This window comes from Mastomys coucha, unplaced genomic scaffold, assembly GCF_008632895.1.
Source record: "Mastomys coucha isolate ucsf_1 unplaced genomic scaffold, UCSF_Mcou_1 pScaffold17, whole genome shotgun sequence".
In the NCBI taxonomy this organism is placed as follows: domain Eukaryota; kingdom Metazoa; phylum Chordata; class Mammalia; order Rodentia; family Muridae; genus Mastomys; species Mastomys coucha.
The window spans coordinates 23,682,096-23,702,260 of NW_022196899.1; the positions used below are offsets into that span (position 1 = coordinate 23,682,096).

A 20,165-nucleotide genomic window follows, 5' to 3' on the forward strand; every position below is an offset into this window, starting at 1 on the left:
TCTCTCTCTCTCTCTCTCTCTCCCTGTGTGTTTGTATATTCACACATGTGTGTACCCCTGAGTGCCACCATACACATATGGAAGTCAGAGGACAGACAACTTGTGGGCATTTGTTCTCTCCTTCGACCATGTGGTTTCTGGTGATCAAACTCAGGTTGACAAGTTGGGAACAAGCTCCTTTACCTGTTTAGCCATCTTTCTGGCCCTTCCCACAATTTTAAGAGTGTGAATTGTGTACTCTGTAGATGAAATGGACACAGCTATCGAGAAGGCTCTTAGGAGATTAGGCAAATTTTTATCCTTGGTAGTGTAGCTGAGTTCTTGGCCCTATCTAGTTAATACAAAATCCATTTACCACCAACAAAGGCACTTTCACACCGCTTTCTGTCCATTCCTGTGTGCTTACTTTGAATTGTCTTGATGTCATATATGTTTTTAATTGTACCTCATTCGCCTCTTATCTGATTAGACTGATAATTGTGTTCTAACTACCATGACCTCTCTGAGGCTACTGCACTTTTTTTTCTTTTTAAAATGATGCACACAAAGTCAATCATCAATAGGAGGAGAAGTCCTTGGCCCTGTCAAGGTTCTGTGCTCCAGTATAGGGGAATGACAGGGCCAATAAGTGGGAGAGGGTGGAGTAGCAAGCAGGGGGAGGGGGGAGGCAATAGGGGTTTGTTCTTGTTGTTTTTTGTTTTGTTTTGTTTTGTGTTTTAAGGGGAAACTGGGAAAGGAGAAACCATATGACATGTAAATAAAGACAATATCTGATAAAAAAATAAAAAAATAAAATGACGCCTTCAAAGAAACAGTTTAAAAAGAAAGTGAAACTCTTAGACATGCTTAAAGTCAATATGAATGAGGAAATTCAGATTTGGCATGTGATCACTGAGTACCTGCCATATGGTCGATCCTGTCTTACTGATCTCCTTTGAAGCCACTTGTTGTAATGGAGCAACTCAGTGATGTCTTGACTACTCTTTATTCTCCTTCTGGCTGCTCCCCTTGTATACTTCTTCTTTCAGTAAGTTGCACTTCCATCTACCCAGTTCAGAATGTCTCTTGCCTGTACTTACTTCCACACTAGCCACACCCTTTTGTGGATTCTTTTCCCCAAACACTGCTCTCCATATACCCTGTCTCATAAGCACTGTTGGGTGTCTCCCTTCTCATCCTTAGAGGTTTCTGTATTTATTCTTTGAGTGTCCTCCTTGTATAGATAGCATCATCTACAAATGTCCTAATCACATCTTAGTGTTGCTTAAATTTTGTTACACTGGCAGCATTGAAACCGTTTACTGAGGAGCTTAGGTAAAATAACCCAGTAATAATGTAATAGACATCATTTCCCCCCAAAGGAGTGTTGATTTAATAAAGGACTTGGACAGTGTTACAGTCAGACTGTGACTGCCACAGCCCGAGTTGTGTCACCTACGACATGGGGTTAAATCCTCTAGTGTGAGTTAGGAGCTTAGCACTGGCTGTGGAGGAACACAAAGGCTAAAACACAGACATGTCATTGGCTAGGTTGTAGACCACAGAAGCATCATTGGCTAGGATATAAAACACAGAAGCACCAGTGGGTAGGATATAGACCACAGGAGAACCATTGGCTAGGATATAGACCACAGAAGAGCCATTGGGTAGGATATAGACCACAGGAACACCATTGCTTAGGACACAGACCAGCACTGGGTCATTACTGGACAGAGGCCAGTCACTATCTCTGAGTTTTAGAGGTTATTTCCCTTGCTCCCTTGAAACTCAAGTGTCTCTAGGATGCTCAGAATTATGTGGCCTTGGCCTTGTTTGAGAAGAAGCACTGTTTCCTAATTGACAATGAAAGCAAGGACTCAGCACAGGTTCCTAAACTTACTTTTAAGTCAAATAACAATTTGAGTGGTATACTTTAATTTGGTTTTCTAACAGTCTGAGGTAGTTTGTTGGAAAAAACTAAAGGTTAGCCTTTTTGTTTATGTGATCATTTAGCACATTGTTTTTTTACCTTTATTATTACTAGCTGTCATAAAACTCTGCAAGTGTATGTGTGTTCGTTAATGACGTACCTACTGTGTACCAAAACCCTTATTATGTTCATCTTGTCCAGAACTGCTCCAAATTTGTTTGATCTGTTAAAATTCCAGGTATGTACTTAGCTTTTATTTTTTTCTTCTCAGACATACATAAAATTTTACACACAGAGAAAAATAATGATGCGTGTAGATAGTAAATTTCTCCTTTGTCCTGTTAAATAGATGAGACAGAATAGTGGAAAGAGATTATGTTTGAGTTGGAAATTCATCATCTGACTTTGATTCAGTGCTGTGAAACACATTATATTCCAGACCGTAACCCAAAATACAATAGATCACTGAGGTATGACTCTTTGTCTTGTAAGGCAAGCAGTCCTCATGGTCAGAAGTTTGGTTTGAGGTTATGCAATAGTATCATCTGAAATTCTAAAACGTGAAATCTCTATGTTCACTGAACTATGAATATCCATTAACACCACTACCAATATTGCATTTTTAAGATGCCTAACATCTACATCAGGGTTATAAGAACAAATTGTATATCCATTGAGCCACATTCCCAAAGAAGATTTTTGTCTTAGTACTTTTGAAGTTGCTTCTACTACATGAGGAAGACAACTCATCCTTATATATGAGCATCTTTAATGGATGTCACAGAAGTGATATTAGTAAATATACTAAGGAAAAAAGTAATGTGATCTAACCACAGATAATAGCCTACACCACAAAGTACCTATTCAAAGATGGTCGCTATCGTGGCCTTTTACTTCATGAGGAATTAATGTCTCCCAGGAATATTTTCATTTATTCCTAGGAACAATACAAACTGGCCCACACACAATTGGATGTATCTTCTACTATTGTGGGTCAGAACTCATGTCCCCATATCTTCACTCACGCAGAGATGACATTGCTCAGCATCTGTCATAACAGATTTCTGGTCAGGCCTGTTCAATCAGTCAAACTCTACTGAAGACACAGGTAGTAATTTGCTGAGCTTCTTAAGTGGATTGTGGGAGGTCAGGTGCAGGAAGTCATTTCTATAGATTCAGGTATGAATACCTGCAGACTAATGTGCATACTTTGTTTCTTTTAAGAGTTCATCAGGGGCCAGGCATACACTCAGGATGTAGGGGCAAATGGGATCTCTGTGAGTTTGAGCTCAGCCTGGTCTATGGCCAGGACGACATAGCCAAGCCTTGTCTCAACAAACAGACAAAGCAGCAATAACATATGTCTCTGTGCAGTCTACATATATCTATTGGCTTGATAATTACTATGAAATTCATGGTCCCAGTAACTCTTACATTCCTCCAAAATAAATATTTTCCATTAAAAAGTTTTCTTTTTAGATTTATTTTATTTTAATTTATATGTGTGTTGCCTGCATGTATACTTGTGGGCCATGCATGTGCCTAGTCCCCAAGAAGGATGGAAGAGGTCATCAGATCCCCTGGAATTAGAGTTCAGGATAGTTGCCAACCACTATGTGGGTGCTAGGAAGCAAACTCGAAATCTTCTTCAGGAGCAAGTGCCTTTCATTGCTCTTTACTGGACATCTCTCTAGTTCCCAATACTTTTCAAAAACGTCAAAAATATCCAGAATTGAAATATTTTGCTCACATGTTTCTTATTTCTTATCCATTTTCCCATTCTCTCCATACTTAAGACCAGTAGGTGACCCTTTTAAACAGTCTCTCCTCACAGAATTCCTTGTCTGTTTCCTTGGCCTGTGGCCTTTTGAAATGAGGTGCACAGGGGATGGGGAGAGACTCAGTGGTTACCAGTACTTGTTGACCTTGCAGAGAACCTAAGTTTAGTTCCTAGCACCTACTGTGTATAGCTCACAGCTGCTTTTGACTCTAGCACCAGGGGATCAAACCTCTCTGGCCTCTGGGGACACCTACCATACTCACACACAAACACACACAGAATAAAAAGTAAAGTAACTCTTAAAAACCATGAAGATGAATTGGCTCAGTATGCCCCACCCCCCAAGTCTCTGATTACTCAGTCTGGGACTGGCTGATCACCTAGGAGCCAGACTTACATATGAGAGTCTTCTTTGTGGTGAGATGACCATGTCTCAAGATGGATACTTATGTTCTTGACAAACTGATGCTGAAAGTCTTGCTTATATTGACACGAACTGTATGCACATATATATTACTGATATAGTAGCTAGTAGCACATGTCTCTCACCACTGGGAGAACAGTGCTCTTTTGACTGTTTACAACACCGGCCTTTGAGGCTTCCCAGGTTGCATGGCAGGATACGGAAACCTTAAATGGTCAGCAGCCACAGGTCCATAGGGCTTGCTTTTGCTTTTTTGTTGTTTAAATTATTGTGGTGCTAGGTCATCACACGTGATAGCAGTGTAGGAAGTCCACTGTGGCCCAGGCACTGTCTACCCTGAGGAATGAGCAACTCCGGATGCTCTCATATCGACAGGCTGAATAGTGCTTTCCTGAAAGCCTTACCCAAGACTGCTCACAGAATTAGGGCAGCCATCTCACGTGAGCATGAGGCATCTTTGTAGAGTGGGAGGAGCATCTAGATAAACCTAGCTCACAGGTAGGGGAAATGACCTGCCTCTGCCATCTACAGGATTGTTTTCCCTTACCTAGAACTGATAATGTTCCACTTAAAGAAATACAGAAATCTCTCTACTGGCTTCTGAATGGCTCTGCATCATCTTACGGTTATGCCTTTGGCAATATGTTTTTACCCTCTTGATGGGAACTAAACAGTGGGACCATAGATGGGAGGTTATTTGTAGGTGGTTACTTCCATCTTTCTGGAGTTTCCTTGGGAAGGCATGGATTCTCCTACCCATCTGTTTAATAGAGGATTAGATAAAGCTAGAGCACATTCTAGGCCCCTCTAGCTTTAACGCTAGGGCAGAGGAAGTTAAATCAGTGAACGCTGCTTGACAGACAAGATAGCTGGCAAATGGGAGAGACTGCACTGTCAAGTTAAGTTGAGTAAAGCCAATTAACATTTTCCTGTCCTCTACTTTCATGAGGTCATGAAGCATCTTAGATTTCTCAGTCTTTCCTTCTTGTAGACTCTTCCCCAACTTTTCCATTTAGAGACTTTTTATACTTATAGTTTGTTTTATGTCGTTTTTCTACCCAAGTGCATATTTCCCCGCTCAGGGTTTGGAGGCCAGCGAGACCACAGGTGATTTGCCTTCCAAGCACTGACATTCTTTGAATTTGGGCAGGCTCCGACAAAGGGCAAAGTCAAGGATTTTAATCCCAGAACACACCCACATAGGTGGATGTCAAATAGCAAAACCAAAAGTTGATATCATTATGCTTCCCCAGCCTAAAGTACATCTATCTAGGTGGTATAGATGCTACACAACGCCACAATGATGTGGGTTAGAGAAGTCCTTGTCTTGAAGGACCGCACATGAGGCTTTTGCCTGTGGCAAGCAAAAGGATATCACATGTCTGAGTCAGAGAATCAGCAGGCTGCCTTTCTATCTGTATCTTAACCTCAATAGGCTCCTGTTTATTTTTAATTATATTTGATGTAGAGATATTGATCAGAGATATGATCATAATAATGCACAAGCATAAAAGGCAAATCTATGGACAATTAAAATCAGTTTTATAGCTTATTGCCATTCACAGTGTCTTTTCACACCTCCAGCTTTAGCTGTCACTGATAACATTCTTATAATTACTAGCTCTTGAAGACCTAGTTCTTCTGTGATTGTTACCAATACATGAAGCAAAGTTTTCATGAGTTCCAGCAGCTGTTCCTACATTCAGCATTTGCTTAGCATTTGCGGTTCATCCAAGCTCTCAATACTCTTAAGTGTCAGAGAGGGATAAAAATATCCCCAAAAGAGATACTCAAAAGGAAAAAGAATTATCATTGTGTTTAATAAGAGAAACGACAAGCAATCATAATTCTTTCCATTAAGTAAATATGTTAGAAAAATTTATTATGAAATGATGCATTATGGGAGCCAGGAATCAAAGATGACATCCTTGCATTAAATACGGTAGATGCCATTAAGGAAAACAGTCAATATGTCACTAAGCCACGGCCTGTAAAAATTAAATTGATTTGGTAAATGTAAGTAAGATAGATCTGTTTGCTTTCATCATCAATTTTGAGTGGGTGAACAGGTGATGTCACCAACCTGGGAGCGATAAAGATGCAGGACCATCTGGAAAGGCAGGTGATGGATGGGCAACTGCTTTTGGGTAGTGACAGTGCTGGAGTACTTTGTCACTTGGGATGCAGTACTTAATAACTTTTCAATACCATCATAATAAATTTCGCTGCCTTATTAATATAGAAATGGTGAGTTATGACCTAGACGGTGAGTGTAAATAACTGGAGATGCAGCCGTCAAAAGCTGATTGTTCCAGCATGTATCTTTAAGCAACACAGTTCACTCGTGATAATCAACCCATGTCTATACTGGTACAGTTTATTGCACTTGTCAAAGGAAAAAGTAGTATTATTCAAAATTATATGAAGTCGTAATAAACAAGTTGAATATATTATCAGACTTTTCCTGTAAGTTTCCAAACATGAGGCAGTAAATAATTTTTAATAATGTCTTTTCATGTAAAATAATGTCCATATGCTGTAATAACATCCTCGCTTAACTATTAACAAAACAGTCAACTTCTTTGTATGATTTCAAGGATATTTTTGTATGTACTTTTCAGTCTCTAGAGCTCCAAGGCACAAAATCCTTCTGCATTAAAGGAGCGGAGACAGGAGCCTTTAGAACATTTCATTAGCACGCTCCAAAGTTGCTGAGTACAGACCATGTCACACGTTTCTATTTTAATTGAACAGATGTACTTAAGAGCAAACCACAGCAAACAAAATAAAGACAAAATTATAAACATGTGTCAGCAAGCAGTGGGCAGGCAGGAGCCCCTTATGAGCATCTGTGTGTATTTTATGGAGAGCCACGGACTGCACTTCATAAGTTTGCCACTGATGTTTCCAGTTTAATGAGGAGAAACCAAATATGTAGATAGGTGTAAGTTGAAGATGAATTATTGGATCAATCACTTAGCACCATGGAGGGTGTCTGCCATTGTTCAATGGGAAATAGCTAGGGCCAGGCCACTGTTGTCTGCACAGCAGGGTGCCCAGTGTGCGAGGGAATATGGAAAACTTCCTCCTTCCTGTCACAGAGATCTTTATATTCTTTCTGGGCCAGGCTGTCTTTGAATTCTGACGTTGTCTTTCAGGTTGCAGCCTGCCAGCCTCTTAAACGAAAATGCCTCTCCGCCATTTCTATTACTGCTGAAAAGACAGCCAGCAGTCTATTAACAGGCAATAAACCTCAGGAAACCCAGGCCTCATTTCTTGGGTCAGAGGTGAAAATTGCGTACTAAATGAAACAAAGGTGCTCCTTGAGCTCTAGAAGCCGCACCAGAGTGAACACACGTGTTCTTAGCCAGAGTCTCCCACTTAAAGGGGAAGGAGTAATCATAACGGTGGCCCGTGGAGTTAAGTACTCAGTTGAGAGAAATTATATCAATCTGACAAATATAGCCTTCACAGGAGATAAAATCTCTAATGATCTTAAATGCATATATTTATCATTTAATTCAACGACCCTGTTCCCTTGGGCTTTAGACCAACTACGTTTTCCCCTGAAGCTTGGGAACTTTTTACTAGCCCCGAGAATAATGGCCATTTGTCACAAGTTCCAAAGTTGAACAACACAGTTGGAAGCAAAGGACAGGAGAGGGGGAAATGGTTAATGAGATCATTCTACCTCAGAGAATATTAATATGAAGTTTTATTAACGTACAAACTGCAGTTTTGTTTTTTTTTTTTTTTTTCATGGTCAAACAGTAGGCGGCACATGGGATAATGAAGAAATTTTAATCAAAGTAAGTTTCATCACATTTGATTACAATGTATGTCGGCAGCACACCCAGCATGTTATGTAAAAAAGGAGCTCCTAAATGCTTAGGATTCATGAAAGGTGGATGTGGGAAGGGTCCAAAGGAGACACAGAAACAGAAGAAGTTCTAATATTTATCAGGCAAAATGGGGAAACTGAAGAGCCCTAAGAATAAAGAGGCTCTTGTGGATTGTGGGCTTTCCCTCACTGTGTTCTAGGTCTCGTGTGATGAAGCCTACAGTGATGGTCAGGAAGCATGGTGACTCTTGTGTCAAGCTTTGTGAGACTGTCAGAGCCTTTGTTCATGCTGTCAATCAACTGTTCTGCACCCCCACTCCCCCTCAGGCAGCCACATGGGTAACTGCAGTAGCCACTTGCAAATAGATTTCTGTAACACCAACACCGTATTATCCTTCAGGCCTTTGCTCCGGAGCTCCCCGCCCCCATCTCCAACAATCTAGCCATTCATGTGGCATAGCCCCTCGCTTACTCCTTCACCATGTGTCTAGTGGTTTGTGTTTCAGTGCCGTGTGTGACACAGTGGAACGAACACTGGGCTACATGCCAGGAACCTGGAGTTTTTGCCCCAAGTCAGACTCGGGACCTTGGAAAAGTCGTTTGACTTTCTTCTGTCTCAACTCCGTCCCTACTCGTGTAGAATATTCTCTAGGGTAACAGGTTTGGAGGTTTTATTTATAGTGAGGGCATGTTTGGGTCTTTGTGTTCTGGGAAGAATACAAACTCATTTCAAATTAAGTAAAAAATATGTGCATGTTTTACAGTTTCTCTTGGTAAAACTGCTGTAAACTTGTGGTTTGCAGATTTGAAATAAAAGCAACTTTGTTATGTGCATCCCTCCTTGAATCTTATGTTTTAGCAGAACAGTCATTTGAAGACCTAACATTTCTTTTGAGTAGAAAGTCAGTGGGTTAGAGATACCATGCTTTTCCTAGCTCTCTTGGAAAGGTTTGTTCCTGGAGTAGGCCAAGTTCAATGTACACCGGTATACTGTTTACAAAGTAATATTCAAAGTTACCATTTTGCCCTTTCAAATGGAACATAAACACAATGGGCTTGTTTAAACAAAACTGTACAAAACAGCAAGAAAAGAGACAGACAGTGTGAGGTTAAGAGGAATGGTTCTTCAGTTTAAATTCTACTAGCTGGCTTCTGATCTATGTGTGAAAGCATCTTTCTCGCTTACCTGTGACAGTAGGATGGAGAGTAACTGTGGCAATGACCTCAGGGGTCAGATGTGAAGGTAAGGTGGAGAAGCTGCACACAGTGCTTTAAGCAGGGTGCAGATCTGTGGTATGCAAACCATGGTGAGCTGCTTCATGCCTTCACAATCACCTTTCCATTGGCCATGCTTACTTACCTATACGAAAAGACTAGAAAATTAAATGGCTTGGGCTTGCAGAACCACAACATCCCAGAGTTAAGTAGTATTCACTTCCCGAATACTGTTTAGAAGTGGCTTTCAGGACCCAACTACTTCTAAGTAGACATTGATGAAACTTAAACGGATTTTAGGTGGAGAAAGTGTCCCTTAACTATGAGAAGGAGGGAGGGGGAGGTTTAGCCTTTGTATCTAATGAACCTGTGTTGTAACAAGGTGGGGAGGGTGGAGAGGGGAAGAGTTAAACATTTAGGCATCTGCAGCACATGCTTGGGAGATAGCTCAGTAAATGAAGTCAGGCTCCAGAACCCATGTTTGAAAAAAAAAAAAAATACAGCAGATTATATTGGCTTCACCTTGTGATTCCATATCTGGGGAAAGTAAAAACAAGAATAGCCCCAGGGCTCCCTGGCCAGCCAGCCTCACCTACCTGGGGAGTCCCAGGTCAGTGAGAGGATAGCCCTGAAAAGAAGAAAGATGGAAAGGAAAAGAGAGAGAGAGAGAGGAAGGAAAGGAAGGAAGAAAGAAGAAAGGAAGGAAAGGAAGGGAGGAAGAAAGAAAAGGAGAAGAAAGAAAAGAAAGAGAGAAAGAAATGGAAGGAAGGCAGGCAGGCAGGCAAGCCAGAAAGAAAGGGTGGTAAGTGGGGGACAGGAGATGACAGCACCCAGCAATGCCTGAGGCTATCTGAGCTCTTGCACACTGCACACACACACCCAGCCCCATTTCCCTTGCTGTTCACTTTCAGCAACTTTGTTTGGAGGCTTCTTTAGCTCCTTGCTTCCTTATAGCTCATTTTGACACTAAGCACTCCTCTGTCTTGCAAACTCACCCTTTTTAGGTTTCAGTCAGAGAGAGGGGTGGGGCTGGTTTGTTCCACAGGAAAGAAGGGAATAGTGTGATCTGGTCAGGGAATCTGAATGCTTTTGTTCCACGGTGTAGTCTTCTTCAGGAACTGCTACTGTGGAACCTTTCTGACCGATCTAGAGAACACACAGGGCTCCTGTCAGCAAGAATCCTCATGGAGTAGGCATGGCTCCTTTTAAATGAAGGCTATACTCTTCCCTTCACAGGATCCTGTTGCATATAAAGTGACATTAGCCATGCTGTGAACTGGCATCTCTTCTGGGCCCTGCTCAGTGGCTTATGACAGTGACGTTTTTATCACCAGCTCAGAACTCTCTAGGCTGTGACAAAATACAGACATGTATCATGAGCTCTGGCACATCATCTCCTGATCTTATAGGTTGTCATCTACTCACACATAACATTTCATATACAGTGTTATCTAGACAGAGATTGGGGAAACTAAACGGAGTAGAAGATTCTCAATGACTTTTAACATACCAAACTTTGCCATTTGTTAGAACCTCTGAATTCTTTGAATGTAAGAAGCATCAACAGTTGGATTGTTGAAAAATTAGTGAAAAATGTCATTTGTACTTTTAAAAATGGAGGCAGCTGTCTCTCCAACTCCTAGCATGTTGTAGTGGGAGACCTTGGATAATAAAGTTGAGGATTTATAGGTGGATGGAGCAGTAGACTAAAGCCCAAAGTTGAGTCTGCCTGGATATGGAGAGGAACTTCTCAAAGGGAGAGTGAGAAGAGCCAGAACCCCATATGGAAGACCCCTACTTCCTGGAAATGCAGTTAGCCCTAGTCATTCAGTTCCCTTGGTCTATCCTTATCTGTAACATCTACCTACAGGACAAATTTGTTGTAAAAATTTGCTACATTTTATGATTCTTTATATATTCTGTACTATCCCAAAATTTCTTGTGTGCAGGGGTGGAGTGGGGTTTCCACTGAGAATCACAAGGATTTTGTAATACTTAATTGAAATTTGAGATGTTAGAAAAGGCAGCAATGTTGAGAAATACAGGTAAGAAAGTGTTTTCAAGAGAGCCTCTCTTTGTGTGTACCTTCCAAAGCCTGAAACTTCCTATTTGAAGACATCAATTCTATAAGGCTACTACCCTCAATATAAAGGTTGATGAGTAGTCGGGCTTGCATAGAAATGCTTCAGGTTAAAAAATAAGCCAAGTGTTTGATGAAATTTTGTACTATAGCAATCCAAGTTGCAGGAGTCCCTACCACTGCCTTGTCAGGGACCCTCTGAAGGGACACATGCAGCTACATGGTGGGGTCAGCTTACAGATGCTCAAACCTCTCTTGAGGACCTCAGCTGACTGCTGGAGACATGTCTGTGCTGTTGACTTGATTTTGGGATCCATCAGTTTTCCTTGAATCTGATTTAGAGGTAAGTTACAACGGGATAGCACAACTGGAGAACAGCTGTCCATGATTTGTCCAGCTGTGTACCCCAAGCAGTTGCTATATACCTAGAACGAGTAAGGGCGAACAGGACTTCCATTTCAGTTTCTGTGGAATTCAATGAAAGTGCTCCATGCAGGCACAGTGGTGCTTGAAATACTAGAATTTTAAAGTCAAGAATGGTAGAATTCAGTGCTATGATGTGCTAGGTATGTAGATGAGCATGACTCCTTTTAAAACTGAAGTCATGTAGACAAGAATTAATACATGTGGACTGGGCTATAGGATTAGCTAATTTTGTTTGGAAAAAAAAAAAAAAACCTACCAAGGTAGGATGTTAAAATTCATCAGAAAGCTGGTAGAGGTTAAAAATAAGCAGGGAGCTGCCCCGCTCAAGAAATCTGTCCAAGTAGATTTGTCTGTGATCTTTCTGAAAGCCACTTGCCATATGTATAAGTATATGCATATGTATATGATGTATATGGATGTGTATACTTATGGGAAAATGTGTCTGTGTTTACTTACTCATGAACTAAATGTTATTGATTCTCTTGAGTCTGGACACTAAGTTCATCCTTCCTGTGAGGCCACTGAGCTTGGGAGCTAGGCAGGATGGAGCCTGGCTTTGGAGAGTCTTGTCTCCTTGGTCCTACAGCTCAATATATTGGTTTTTCTACTCTGTAAAAGAAAAGTGGTTTTCTATAGTTCTAGATGAGGCACATTCTCCTTGAAGTAATATGCTGGTTCTTTACTCAGGTATATTACACAAATGTCAGAAGAAAATTATGTGGTAATGAAAACTAGTCTGTCTACGTTTTTAAAAAATGAGGGAGTGTATTTTCAGGGAGACTGGAAACCTCTATTTAATATAAGTCCTTTGGTCATTGAGATGTGTCAGAATCCCTGCCCTTTATTCTGAAGTGCCACTGCGTTAGTGCTGGAATGTAAAAATAATAAACAGCTGACATTTTAGGCACAGACTAAACACCAAACAAATGACATCACATCAAAGCCCTTGAGAAAGTGACAGGATGAGGGGATGCCAAGGGAAGGGGCGCATGAAGCAAACCCTTGGGTGGGAGTGTGGATGCCTCTGCCAGTGTCTTGCATTGGACATATTTTGTTTGTATGGACAATTGTTTTTTAGTTAGGGATTCGTATGAGACACTGAGGAAGTATAGAAGCGAGCATATGGTCTCCCAAATCACTCTTGTTTTTGCCTTTTATTAATTAGTATATAAGCTCCACAAATGTGTCATCTGAACACTCTATCTACAGGATATACAGGGGATAGTTGTAGCCCCTCCCCTTCTCTCTCTCTCCCTCTCCCTCCCTCTCCCTTTCTCCCCTCTCTCTTCTCCCAGTTTTCTTCTGATCATTATTTATTCTTAACTATAGAAGTCAACCAATAACTCCCCTCACCTAATAGGTTTTGGTTAAGTTAATTGCATGTCCACCTAAAGTGTTTGTCACCTTCCTGAAGAATAATTATTCACAGGTCTTGACCATCTGAGGGACAGTTACTCATTCTGAGGACACAGGTGTGGAGCACACCTGTGGTGAGTCACTTATGGGGCGATTGTCTCTGTGTGAAATGACTCACAGCTGTTCACCATGTGCTGATAAAGAAGGGAGGAGGCGTCTTATGTCCTGAAGAAACTAGACTCTTAAATTAATAGTCTTTTCACTCTCCCCCATCTCTTGGTTACTTGGAGAAAAACACTTAATGCCCGGAATTGCTGTGACCGCTGCTAACAAGGCAGTGCTGGCTTTATAGACATTTCCTGTAACTGTTCCCTTTAGCTCTGAAGATCCACTTATATTGAACTTTATAGAAAGAAAATGTTGTAAAGTTTTCTAGTTTTGAAGACAAAATTTCTTATTAAAACCCGTGTTCTGTGGTTTTAATGAATGCCAGCCACACTTTCAGGCTATTGCTATGTAGCCCCCAGCGTCCCCACTACTCCCAATAGGGCGGAAAAACTCAGCTATTTACTGAGTACTAGTGGGTATTGGTCAAGGTTCTTTTGGTTGTTGTTTGTTTGTTGTTTGTTTTTTTATGAGATTTTTTACAAAAACTTCTCAACCTTGCACCAGGTTTCATAGCACAAATGGATAAAAACTGAGAAATTTAGCAGCCAGGTCTCAGCATCTACTTGACATTAGATTTGGGAGATTTTTTTAAAAAATTCTATGATCATTTTTCTTTTTCCACAAGACATTACTCTTGCTCATTCTTCAAAAACATTTGCCCTAGCATGGGGAATTATAGATAATTCCATGCAACAGGTTTAACTTACCGTTTTCATAGTGAAAAGAATAGCCTAGCATGGTCCCGATTTTCTTTGGTTTCCTCCCATTCTCAAAAGAACCAGTGGTATTCACATTTCTTTGTCTAACAGTTTTATAATGTCTTAAGAGATTAACAGTGAGCGTGAATGAGGGCCTATGGATTAGGCAACAAAAGCCTGGGACGTCCACTACCTTGCTCACAGATTTCAAATCTTCCGGCATCTCCAAGCGATGTATAGAAACGAAGAAAAGATAATAAGTACCAGAGTCTCAAAAGTGTTTAGTGATTCAAAAAATTCAGATGTCATGTCAGAACTGACAGACTGATGGAGCCGTCTGTGGCAGGGCCTACTTTTTGTCTTATGTTCAGCTCTCATATTGAGTGAACGCAGATGTTATCGCGGTACCCCAGACAGTCAGTCAGTGAGATGTGACAAGCTATCAGCGGGCTTAGGGCTTATACTGAGCTGGTTTTGCAAAATTACCCACAAGCCTCCCAGCTTCTCTTTATATATAAAAAGCAAAACAAAACAACAACAAACAACCCTCTCTCTCTCTCTCTCTCTCTCTCTCTCTCTCTCTCTCTCTCTCTCTCGTTTAATGGAGCAAACACAAGCTATGAACTGGATTGCATGTAAATCGTCATCTTTTAGACTTTGAGCCCTTTCTCTGGGGAATTAGACTTAACACATTAGCGGCCATGCATCTCAGGTATCCAGTCCCAAAGTAGCTCACTGCAGTGTTTTTAATGAGTTGCATAAGTTTTGTTTAATTTACATTGTACCTCAATGCCCAGCAAAGGGCATTTCAAGGAGAGAGTGAATTCCCTTTGCTTAAATCAGGAGCCAAGAGGAAAGGTTAAAAGTCTGAGGGGCCACTTTAAACAAAAACCCTTTCTTAAAAACAGGCAAGAAAAATGAACATGCGAGTTTCCAGTAATCAAGAACTAAGAACTCCCGTTTCTACACTTTTTTTTTTTTTTTGAGTGAGAGCTAAAATTTCCTCCTGGCCCCACTGAAGGCAACATTCCATCAGTCTATGAGACTGTTTCTCTTTTTCAAATATGGGTTGGACATTTAAGTTTTTCTTCTAAAACCAGATTTTGTTTTTTTTAAATAGCAGGACAAGAAAATTAGAGAATCTTCCGTTTGATCGTGTATTACTCATGCATTGATCATGTGTTGGTATGTAAAGATTAGTTTGGCTTAAACAGCGATCATTTTATTTTCTGTTACTTCCAGATTTAAGTCAAGAACCTCAAAGTCAGAGGAAGTGCATAAGCCAGCAATGAGCAGAGAAAAATTACAAAGAGTATAATTTCAAAAAATTCTGCCTTTGCTCTTGTGCTGTTAATGGTGCCTTTTAATGGTGTCTTTAAAGCAAAGGGACATGGGACCACACGAATGTGCCCCGTTTTCCTTTCAGCCAGAGTGTAGCTGTGTCTCCCTCTATGCCCCGAAGTTCTGCTGTTATATGTAAAATGTTAATTTTGAATTAAAGATCGTTTGATGATAGCTTTCTGTCACACTCCCCACCCCCATCCCACCCCCAAATCCACTACTGCCAGGCCACGCTTTTGGAAATAAACGGTGTGAGAGGAACTCAGTTGACAGCACGTTTTGTCTCACGAGTCACCGGAGACTGTCACACAATGAGAAATCATCCTGCGATTTTTGAAAAATGAAAAAGTGGAGGCATTTCGAAGATAACATCTAGCCCAGCATTTCTGTGAAACGCAGAGCTAAACAATCAACTGGAATTCTGCGTACGGAGGAAATGATTTAGAATCTGTTTCGCCGCTAATCGTACTTGCGCCCAAGTTTTAGATTTCATCTGTCTGCTCAGATCCATTGTAAGCCATTAAGTGGCTTCCTTTTTCCCCTACAAATTGAATGCTGCAACGGCAAGGAACTCTTTTGTTCTTTTAATTCAGTCAGCATGGAAATGATTTTCTCATTTCAGCCCCCTTTCTCTCCTCTCTTCATTGTGTCAATAAAATAGAGTTGTGCCGGGCTGCTCTAATCAGCTTAGCGTGCTAATTCATTGCGCAGGGATGCTATCTGTGTTTGGCTACAGGTGGGCACTCTAAGGGGTCAGTCTCCAGGGGAGTGTAATTGTGTGTCTCCTGGGGCTTGTTTGCAGAATGACCTAAAGCTGAAGTCCCAGCTCAGTAAGGGGGGGGGGCACACAGAAGCTGGGCAAACACATACAACTGTGTTCACGTGTTCCTCTCTCAGCCCGAGGTTAGGAGGTTCCAGCTGTATTCCCTGCTCCTTACTGTTTGCGCTTTTCTGCAATTATCCCTAAAACATGAATACATTTAAAATGTGCACACATTTCTAAGGGGTACAAGCAATTTTGTATTTCCAAGCTACAAGTTAAAAGTTTGGCTACAATTAATGTAGGCTAATATGACCCAACTAAACAACAACAACGAAAAGAAAACCCAAAACTGCCAGTTTAGGAAAATATGTTCTTTCACGTCCTGTGAAAGTTGCTTAATACGTAGAAATGGGAATATTGTGAACTAATAAGTTAAACTTTATGAACAGTGAGGAATTTCTGACCGGTTTGGAAGGTGAATAGTGATCAGTTGTTTGGAATAAGGAGAAAAGTAACACTGGGCAGGAGGCTTGGGGTTCGTGCATCCTTGAATACCTTCCTTGAGTTGTCTGCTCTAGTATCTAAAACATGCTGGGAATGGCAGCTTAGTTACTGGATCCAACCTTTCTTGTGTTAGGATTAAAAATTCCATAACACCCATTTATTTGTGCCTAGTAGTCATTTTGACTTTTTATTTTGGTTTATATTGGGGTTAATTCCAGTTGTAATGGAAAGCTCTAGACTTTATAGAATAGCTTTAAGCAGGTTTTAAAGTAGAAAGACGTGACAAATGCTTTTAAGCTCAGAGAATGGACGGCTAGGCAAATCATCTTTCATTTACTTATGAAATCTAATGTTTGCCTAGTGTATCAGAAGAAAAGTCGTACTTTCATATTAGCAAAAATAATTAGGAGAGTTGATTATATTTTGAATAACCGGAGGAAAGGTTTTATAGGCATATTGAGTTAGAGTTCAACTTGCTTAGCTTCAGATTGCAGAACTTGTACTGTGATATTTGAAGTTGAATGCAGGCACAGTCATTGGTTTGTACATATACAGGTTGTTGGGAGACATTTTAGACGTGAATTAGGTTAGTGTCTCTGTGCAGAGTACACTCTTCCATGTGAGTTCTTTTGTTCTTCCTCTTCCTGGTCCAGCTACACGCTGTGCCTAGATCTCTGGTCTAACATGCTGCCTCTACCAAGTCTCTCAAGGTGACCATTTTATTTGTTTATTTTGAACTCATGGAGAGTAATATCAGGGCAAAAGAGAAAACATGGCAACCTGTAAGAACAATCTCTCAGTCATCCTCAAGTGGAGAGATGCTCATGTGGCCCTCTGAGATATTGACAACTTAAATTCCTTGTCCTAACTGTACCATATTCTCCTTTTTGACTTTTTGTTATTAGTGAGTTTTTCTGACCCAAGCAATTATGCTTTCATGCAAATATATTTTCAGTATTACTTTTTCTGAAGCAATGGAGCACTTGTTTAATTTTGCTGACAAGTCATTTGTTCTGTCTGCCCTTCTAGGTGACTGAATTTGGCATGGTCTTATCCTTAATTCGCTTCTGTAATAGCCAAATGCTTTGGGCATATTTAGGCTCACACTCTTCAGGAGGGAAGACAAAAAAGAAACATTTCATTAACTTGTTTAGAAATGTCTAGTTTTATAACATTTCATTTTAATAGTTTTAAAATAAACTATAATTGACAGAACAACCTTTCCCTGCCTCCGGGGAAGAGGTCTCAGTTATGCTAGCCCCATCTTGGATCAGACAGCAAAACACTAGTCAACTGGTCACTGGAAAGCAGAGTAGTGGGGCCATCCACTTGAAAGAGGAACCTTTTAGATAGAGTTATCCTCCCTTCCCTTATTTATTTCACTATGTTCTTCTGTGCTGAGAAAGTTTATCTGGTATAAGAAGAGCATAGTGTCCTGGCAGGAAGGCATGAGAATGGCCCATATGGAGAACACAGCATTGTCTGGTCCCTGCTTTAACTCTTCCTTGTCCTGTCCAAGTTTTGTAATGACGCCGATGGTCACAATATTACGAGAGTGAATGAAAGGAAACGAGTGAACACAAAATGAGGCCTTCAAAGTTTCCCCATGAGGGAGGGGTGCAGTAAAACTTGGCGTTGGTTGACCTCTCTTCTCTTACTAACTTCTAGGAGCTCTGCACTAGGACTCACTAGGAATGAGTTTTATGCGTGTGCTTTGCATTGTTAAATTAGAAACTCCACAGTTAAAGGGTGAGAGAGCCAAAGGAGATAATGTCATAAAATTAGCTGACTACTCAGAGCCACAGGTGACTCCTATGTGTGTCTTTTTTGGTAAAACAAATTATGTACAGTTGGTTAGCAAGGATGGACAGGTTCAAGGAACCATTACTCTAACCTCCTGAGATAAAACTTTTAATTTGCCCAGTCATCTTCTACTAGAACTAAAAGTCTTATCAACCTTATGCCAGGGGTGTGCCTATGAGAGCTCTGCTTCAAATTTAAGTAACCGAATATGCAAAATGAATTACAAGGGAGATATAGAGATATTTCAGATTTGAATCCCCCCCTTTCTGTGTTTTTAGCTAGCAAACAAAGAAAGAACAAATTTATTGAGTTCTATGGTTAGAAGAACCTACCTCAAAAAGAAACCTGGCCTCCAGAGGAGAACAGCCAACTTTGAGAACACATGCTTGTCACTGCTAAATGAGAGGTCATTGACACGATTTTCTGTGATGCAGAGATGAATAGCTTCTCTCCATTATCAGTTTGCCCATCTGGGGAAAAAAGGAAATTAAGTTCCTAATTAGGTGAATTTGGACTAAAGAGGTGGGGCCTTGAGGGGATGAGGAAAATTGAGAGGTAGTTTATGCCATTTCAGACTAATGATAGGAAAGGAAATGAAGAAGAAGCTGAGCCTGAAAGGTCACTGGCCTTATTAAGGCAAAGAAGAGCAGGTCTGCAAAAGCCTGCTACCTGCAGGAGCTTGCAAGGTATCAGGTTCTAGGGATGGTCTGAGATGTAAACACTCTGAAGAGAGGAGGGAGAAGCATCATTCGGCACTCTTGTATTGGGTGATATTTTAATATTACTAGAGAGAGAAAAATGACCCCTACCAGTTTTATAAGTTGTTTCTGCTCGCTGTGTTCTGTCATACCTGTGTCTACTGCAGCATGAAATCAGTAACATTTCTTTTAGAAGTTAGTTTTCATGGAAAACACAGGAAATATTCATCATATATATACATATATATATATATGTATATATATATATACATATATATATATATTCCTCCAAAAAGGACACACAATTTTATGAATGAACTATAGCATAGGTTTATAATTTTTTGCATATATATATTTTCTAAAGTATTTATCATCCAGATGTGTAGTACTTTCTAATGTTCATGAAACTTTAGATTTCCTTAATAATTTAATTTATCCAAGTACTGACAAGATGCATAAAAATGTAGGATTTCTCTACAATTCATCAGAAGTGTGATATAATGTCGATACTGCTAAATTAAGCAATAAAAGATAATTTATATAAAAATCTTTCCAGTAACATTTTTAGTTTTATTGATGTGGATGAAACAACAAGCCTGTAATTCAGGTATTGAGAAATGTGAATCAGAGCAGTTAGGTGATAAACTTGTTAGTTTAACCATTTGAAGTAGGGTTATGTGTTTGCTATCAGCAGCCCTGTAGTCATAAACAATGTACCTTTAATCATTTAATGTTCTTTATAAGCATTTAGGAATTCAAACTTGACTTAACTTGGGTATTTTTTATGCAGAGTGTTTCTTTCTTATTATAAAGTCACAGGCAACTGAATATTTCAGATTCTTTCCATTCTAATTCCGTCACTATAGTCAAACTTAAAGCCTTCTTACTGCTTTACACACACACACACACACACACACACACACACACACACAAACACACACACATAATCATTAGCCACATAAACATTGTGATTATTTCAGAGCCTGCAATTAAAAGTAAGTAAAAGAAGAGAAGCATAATTAATCATAATAGCATATTTTTATTTTATGAATGTATCCCAAGCATTATCATTTATAAATACAAAACAAGACAGACTTCTTACTCAGGAAGAGACATGGCTCAGCAGGTAAAGATACTTGCTGACCTGAGTTCCTTCCCA

General features: G+C 40.2%; 1 protein-coding gene across 9 annotated transcripts in view; it reads left to right on the top strand.

Annotated features, from left to right (window-relative positions):
* Mecom (MDS1 and EVI1 complex locus) overlaps window positions 1-20,165 on the top strand; it is a 553,659-nt gene that overhangs the window by 277,197 nt on the left and 256,297 nt on the right. The gene's annotated exons all lie outside the window — the stretch shown is intronic.